Source organism: Octopus bimaculoides, chromosome 15, assembly GCF_001194135.2.
Source record: "Octopus bimaculoides isolate UCB-OBI-ISO-001 chromosome 15, ASM119413v2, whole genome shotgun sequence".
In the NCBI taxonomy this organism is placed as follows: domain Eukaryota; kingdom Metazoa; phylum Mollusca; class Cephalopoda; order Octopoda; family Octopodidae; genus Octopus; species Octopus bimaculoides.
In genome coordinates, this window is record NC_068995.1 from 1,161,892 (window position 1) to 1,169,751 (window position 7,860).

The 7,860-nt window shown below is 34.5% G+C and overlaps 1 protein-coding gene across 1 annotated transcript in view; it reads left to right on the top strand.

Annotated features, from left to right (window-relative positions):
• The window catches only part of LOC106874101 (tyrosine-protein phosphatase non-receptor type 9), a gene marked incomplete at its 3' end in the record, with an annotated part of 55,348 nt that overhangs the window by 31,868 nt on the left and 15,620 nt on the right, over positions 1-7,860 (top strand). The gene's annotated exons all lie outside the window — the stretch shown is intronic.

A 7,860-nucleotide genomic window follows, 5' to 3' on the forward strand; every position in this document is an offset into this window, starting at 1 on the left:
CTTTCTGACATCATTAACAACACAAACAAAACAAAAAAAAACCTGCTTTGATTTTTTTTTTTTTTTCTGAAACCTGCTCACTGAGTTTCTTCTTTCTCTCTCTCTCTCTCTCTCTTTCTCTCTCTCTTTCTCTCTCTCTCTCTCTCTTTCTCTCTCTCTCTCTCTCTCTCTCTCTTTTCTTCTTACATAAACATACATTTTTGCATTTTTCATCTATTTTCAAATTTCTTCTTCTTCTTCTAACCAGTTTTCTGTTGTACTTTCCCCGTTTGCTGGTGTTTTGTTCCTGGTTGGCCCTGATTGTGCAAACTTTATGATCAAGTCAGGAACATCTCTCCAGTTTTATTCAGCCAAAATATATCTAGGCTTACATTATTCAATGTGACTTTGTTATTTTTGAGATATTGGGGCAGAAGGTTCTCAATGTTGGATCTGTGGCCCACAAAACATCAAATTATCATCTTCATCATCGTTTAATGTCCACCTTCCATGTTAGCATGGGTTGGACGGTTTGACTGAGAACTGGTGAAACCAGATGGCTACACCAGGCTCCAATCTGATTTGGCAGTGTTTCTACAGCTGGATACCCTTCCTAATGCCAACCACTCCGAGAGTGTAGTGGGTGCTTTTTATGTGCCACTAGCATGAAGGCCAGTCAGGCGGTACTGGTAACGGCCACGCTCATAATGGTGTATTTTATGTGCCACTTGCACAGGAGCAAATCCAGCGGCACTGGCAACGATCTTGCTTGAATGTCTTTACACGTTACTCTTGATGAAAAGATAAAAAAGAAAGATAAAACACCAGTGTCCTGTGACTGACTCACTGTTTGAAAATCACTGCATTGTGATGCAATCTGAGCACAAATTTGGCTGTTGTTTCTAGCAGGTTCAATGAATATGTAGAGGCTTCATTGTTGCTTGGTATTATTACACGTCAGCTCTGGTCAAACAGATCTCAAGTAGCCACAATAGTTGGCTACTTGACTACTTGAGATCTGCCTACTGATCCTGATGGGTTGACAAAGTACCAATTGTTTATGGTTGATGAGGAAGTTGACCAACAAGCCAGCTATGAAGACTGTTTTCGTTTTATTCCTCTTCAAACTCCTCTTCATTGTATCCGTGTGGGTGATGGTGATGGCTGAATGATGTGAGAGATGAGCAAAGGTAAGCCTCGCATCTAAACAACTGGAAATCAATGTCTTTCCTCCTCCTTCAGTACAAGAATTCCAATGCAAACTCCTTTATTTTTCTCCCTTCATTCTGAGGAGAATCAGAAGTGTAAAAACTCGTAAAATGTCGCCCCCAGCAACTTCCACATTAATAATGAAGATAAAATTAAATAAGAAAATTCACAATTTTACGATGTTGAAAGTGTAATCTATAAAAAAAATTGAATGATATTCCTGACTGGGGAAGTGAGAGAGAGAGAGAGAGAGGGATAGTGTAAGAGAAAAAGGAACCTAGAGGAGTGGGGGTGGGGGTAACTGAAAAGTACTTGGATCTTTTTAAGATTTCAACTTTTTGTTCTAAATTAATTTTTTTTTTAAATTCAAGGTAACAAATTTGGGCAAGTTTCAGGATGATAGAGAATCAGCGTGGATGGTATGAATGCAAGAGAGCGTGAGATTCAAGACGATTGCAATTAAAAAATTACTCTCTTTGGTAGAATCTAAGAAGAAATCGATAAACGCCCTCCATCCACTCACCTTCTGCTCAAAGAAAAAGAAGAGAGTTTCTGCTAAAATAAAATAAACCATCTGCTTCATTCTAATAAGGAAGGAAAAAAAAAATTATTATAGTAATACAAAAAATGAAAAAAAAAAAAAATGGAAATAACCCCAAAATTGAGGAGTGGAGATGGAGAAATTCTTACTTTTATCCTAAATTATATTTTTATTGAGGAGTGGCTTCCAAAACAGGAGAATTCTGATAAAAAAACATTTTTGTAAAATGGTTAAACTGAGAGGAGATTTGCCTAGATTAAACAATTTATTTAGTTGGGAATGGAATAGTTATTAACTCTTTTAATACCAATTTCCAGCACAATATTATCCTGCGTATGATGACTTCAAACTGCATCCAGTAAATGGACCCCCATATACATGATTTATAGGATTATATAGGAATGGTTTTATTTCTACTGTTTTTATGTTAAAAATGAGATGCATTTTTGGCATTTGATGCTCTCTTCTATTTCTGGAAAGAAAAAAACCCGCTGAACAAACAACAAAAAAGCCATGTGCAGTTCATAGAAGTTGATGTTTGCTGAGAGAGAGAAGTGTTTGTAAGTAGTTTTTGCTGGGTTTAGGAGTTGCAATTTTTATCTGGAAAAACCATGAACGTTCTGGCAGGGGAGACACTAGAGAACTACTTCAGATATCCCACGAGCATTATAAGGCATTTAGAAACACTTGGATACATGAATTGCTATGTTTGGTTGAATCATAATTTAACTGACAAAAATTTAATGGACAGCATTTCCGTCTGCAATTCTCAATTCAAATGCAACAAAAGTGACCCATTTTTTGAAAAGACCAATCACAAGTGATAAAAAATTAAATTGCTTATAACAATGTGGAGTGAAAAATGTCCTCGAGAAAAGAAGATGAATCACCTTTTGATCACACCAAAGGCTGACCAATGTCCAAAGAATATGACACTCTATATCTGGTGGGATTGGAAGGATATTGTGTATTACAAGCACCTTCTACAAAATCAGATACTGGATTCAGATAATTATTGTTCCCAATTAGACCAATTAAAGGAGGCAATCAATGAAAACCATCCAGAATTAACCAATTGGAAGGATTTCATATTTCCTTGGAGACCTGAGAAAAAAATAAAAGTATGGAAAAGTGATATATGTTGTAAGGGGCCCAAAAACACGCAGGACATTGTATATATAAAAAAAAAACATCTAAACAAGTAGAATGCGAAGGAATGGTAAGAATCCCTGATGTGCTGAGTGTGCGTTAGATGAATTGCAAAATGGCGGGGGATTACTCTTATTTCAAACATAAGCAGAAATATATGGAAATCATTCAACTTTATTTGTTTCATAATATATATATAGAACATCTCCTGACCTATAAATTCCTAGCATAGGCATTATTTCTTTCTTATTTTTACAGAATAAATTAAATTATATTATAATTCATATTTGTTAAATTATCTTTAAATATCAACACTTGGTTTCACTCCTAAATAGTTCTGATCCAATCTACCTTAGCAAAAAAGAAAAAAAAAAAAATCCATCTTAAATATAGAAACTGCATTTTTTCTTCATATAACGTAATATGAAATTCCTATATATAAAGATATAATCTCTAATTGACTTATTTTTAGTTAATAATTAATAATTACAAACATATTATGCTACATTATAACAAATACCCAATATATGCTCCAATCTATTCTGCTACATTTTATTTCATTATATTTTTATTCTTTTTCTCTTCACTCCTTCGTTCAACTTTTCTCTTTATTTGACCTCTTAACGAATCAATTGTAGAAATTATTAAACTTCCCATAACACAACTCCAACAACTTAACCTTTCTGATAATAGATAAATAGAAATGAATTTAATAAATATATATATATATTTTGAGTGTGACTAGATATATATATATATATATATTGTGTGAATATACACATATGTATGTATATATGTAAATACGTATGCATATATATTGAAGCATATATATATATATACACACACAAATGTATAAATACATAAATATGAATATATACAATTTATATATTAACGACTGAGGGTTCACATGTATGGCTTTTAAGATACATATCATAACAGTCAAATTTTTCAATGCGCTTCATATACATTTATTTTCCCAAATATATCCCTTAAGGCCATTTCTCAAATTACATCTTGGACATCAATGGGGAAGTAGGTTTCATATTATGGAATTTAAAGTTGTAGTAAAAAATGCTTTCAAGAACAGAGCACTTTTGTAATGTGAGAGATGGCTGGCTGTGTGTGGGTGTGTGTATATATATATATATATATATATATATGTGTGTGTGTGTGTGTGTATTATCTGAATGAGATGATTTGGTGCAGTTGACTGGACATTCGGTCTGTTTTGGTGACTACTTTTTGGCGTTGGATACAAACTCGTACACGCAAACACACACACGCACAGTGGGAGAGAGGCAGGGATCAGTGACACCCAAAAAGTGGCACCAAACCAGCTGTGCCAAACCATCTTATACTCCCCAAATATTACTTTTTGATTGCTATGATTATTTTTGCAATTGTTTTCTCTTTTAGTCTTCAAGCTAGATCCAGGTGAGCGACCTTAAAAGTCTGGTTTTGTTTTTTTTCACACCATTGCTTCAAACTATCTGAGGATTATTGCTGTTTCACCCATCTTGTATACACCCTTCAACCTTTTTAACTGATTTCAGGTATTCTGTTATATACACACCCACACACTGCCATTAAATACCACAGCATATATATATATATATATATATATATATATGTGTGCACACACACACACACACACACACATACATGCTCACACACACACACACACATCTATCCTCGTTTATCACCAGGTTTGGTTTTAAAAAACTACAGTGATAAATGAATCCTCTTCACACACTTTGTAAATGGAATGAATGGTGGTCTTGACACCAAGCTCTGGACTCACACCAGCAAAACTTCTGCTGTTATGTTTTTTTTCTTGATCATAGAGATGATCCTTTTCCCGTAGAGAATACACTCATTTCTTTAAATCAGGTGCCTTCATATTTTTTCTGTTTACTGGTCCTATGTTGATGAGTAAAATTATATAAATCCACATTAAAAAAGAAAACAGGCAGCCTTGCAGCATGGTCAATGTGTTGTGGGTAGCTGAGCCTTGCAGGTGGTTACTGGGGTGCGTTTTTGCAGTACAAGCAGAGCCTTTGACCGATTGCCAACCCATGTTACCACAGATGAATCAGTGATAAGCACAAGGGCTCAATGATGAATGAATCACTGATAAACGAGGATAGATGAATACCATAAGATTTTAGAAACTTCAAGAGACATAAAATAAATGATTTTTATTCATGGAACTCAAAGCTGTAAATAATAGCCCTTAAATATTGGGTTGAAGAAAAAGTGGTAGAACATATTTTACAGGTGTGGATTCACGTTCCTTAGTCTTTGACTTTTTTCCATTTAAATAGTTCTTTAACCCAATGTTCAATCACTATTATTTATTGCTTTATCTGCTTGCAATTCCACCTTCAAAAATGATTTATTTATATATGTGTGTATAATGTATATAATAAATTCCTTCTTTGGCACCTTCAGTAATATTTCTGCTCTGCCTTCACCTCCTGCCACTTTTTGTTTTTGTTTCTTCAAGTCTTCAGTTCCTCTCTTTGCACCCTGTCAAATGTGGTTTTGAAATAATCGTAGTGGTGAAGGGGTCAGGGGATTAGTATTATTGGTTCTTCATTTTTATTTTGAGTAAAATTTTGTTTAATTTTTATTATTCTATTGTTTTCAATTAAAAAAAAAAACTTTTGTTTCCAGCAGTGGCCCACCTTTTGTAAACTTTACTGAAGAGCAGCACAGGGCTTCCTACCCTTATTTTCCTCCTTAAGTAGAACTTAAAATTTGATAAGAGCTTGGCCTGAGAGAGAGAGAAAAAAAAAAGACACTGTCCACAAAATCGCTTTCCTTTATAAAGTAGATAACTTCCATTATAAATTTCCTCTGTCATCACATTATAAATTTCCTGTCATCACAACTAAACAGATGACGACCCACTCTTCCTTGACAAGGAAAGTGGTGGTTTGATCTCTACAAAAGGCTTAGATCAGTAGTTCCCAAAGTGGGTAGTACTGCCCCACCCACGGGGGGGGGGAGAAAAACGGGGTGATAATGGGGTGACCAAAACGGCAATGGATGTAAAAAAAAGAAACATTTGTGAAATAGTGTTGTTTTAAATTTGCAGCAGAAAATGGTTTATGTCTGTGATGGTGAGAGGGGGGCGGGGACACTAGGAATGTGGCCTTAGAATCAAGGAGGTGGCGGCCTGAGAGGTTTGGGAACCACTGGCTTAGACGATAGCCGGATCCATCTGCATGTGATAATAAATGTTTTATATAATCCAACAAAATCCACAATGCATGGATTACTGGATGAATTGCCTGCTGTATGTTTTCTTTATCTTGCATGAATATTCCGACAGGTTTGGTTGCTGTCAGCTTCAATGCAAAACTTATCCCTAATCTTAATGTCTACCTAACAACCATCTGGCCAGAAAATCTGTCAGTAGAACACAATTGACTCTAACTATGTCATCCCAGCTTTTCATTACTGCCCCTTACTTTATTCAGCTTAGAAGGCAGCAAAACTGGCAGAATTATTTCAGTTTTGGAATAAATGCTTTGAGGAGGTATTTCTTACAACTTTTTACACTCAGAGTTCAATTCCCACCTTTGTCAACTTTGCCTTCCATCCCTCAAGGGTAAAGAAAATAAAGTATCAGTCAAGTACTGGGGTCGATGGAATCAGAATTGATTAAACCCTGCCCACCAGATTGATGGCCTTCAGTCTAAATCAGAAATCACTCTATTGAGCTTGGATGAAAAATGAAGCCAGCTTTGATTAGATTTGAACTCAGATCTTAAAGGGATGGAAAGCATTTTATAGATTTTATCACTCCTTCCACTCATAATAATAATAATAATTTTGCCACAAGGGCAGTAATTTTGGAGAAGGGGATAAGTCGATTACATCAGCCCCAGTGTTCATCTGGTACTTATTTTATCGACCCCATATACTAACTAGAGTGTTACCTGTTCCATGTTGTAAGGTGATGCTGGTATATACACTTTTGCTACTTCTTAGTAATATCAGGTCATGTCACTTCTGTAATAAATTGATTGCGAAACCTTTTTCTTACCATATTTCCATTGAAATACACTACTTTTGTTTCATTAAATCTTGAAAATAAAGAATTTGCTAAAATAACTTTGTCATTAATCTGAAACTTGCAGCATAAATTAAACTACCATCTATCTCAGAGCCAGGGACAGTCACATGCAGTTTGATATCAGAAGGGTTAAACAGTATTATTGTCATCAATAAAATATATTGTTATTGATAATATAGATTTATTGCAAATGAGAAATCTGTTTTTATTTTATAACTTTTGAGTTCATTTCATTATTTTTTATAACCACCATGAAATCTGAATAAAGTAAAATTTTGATAAAGGGAGACGTTCTTCTCTGAAGATGAAATACAACAGTGATCAACCTATTTTATGATTGAATTTGCCAGAACAAATTAAGAGTGAGTAGATATGTTAAAATTCTAATAATAATCATAGCATCTGGCATCATCAGAAATTAGTTAGAGGTGACAAGAAATAACGCCATCATTCATTATGTGATGGACTCTAGTAATAATAAAGAGATTGGTCTCGTATTTAATTTTGGCAAAATTGATCTAATGTTCTCTTGAGTACCTCCCCCCAGTTCTTGTTTTGTAAAATCAGGCTTTAAGTTGTTTCTCCTTCTTTTTCCAAATACTGTTTCCATGCTAACATGGATTTCTATGTTTTTGTTCTTGCCTTTTTTTTTATTTCAAATTTTTTTTAATAACATTTTTGTTTTGCTTTGTTTTTGGACTTGATTTGATAATATTTTGGAGTACACACACACACACACACACACACACACACACACACACACACACTGAGAATATATTTTCACTTTAAATAATATACAAACACCTTTCTTTACCTTTCAGAATTTGGAGAGTAATGTAACTTGTACGCTCACAGCTCCTTTGCCTCTGGGTGTTCTATATAGCCTGTAGTTACTCTT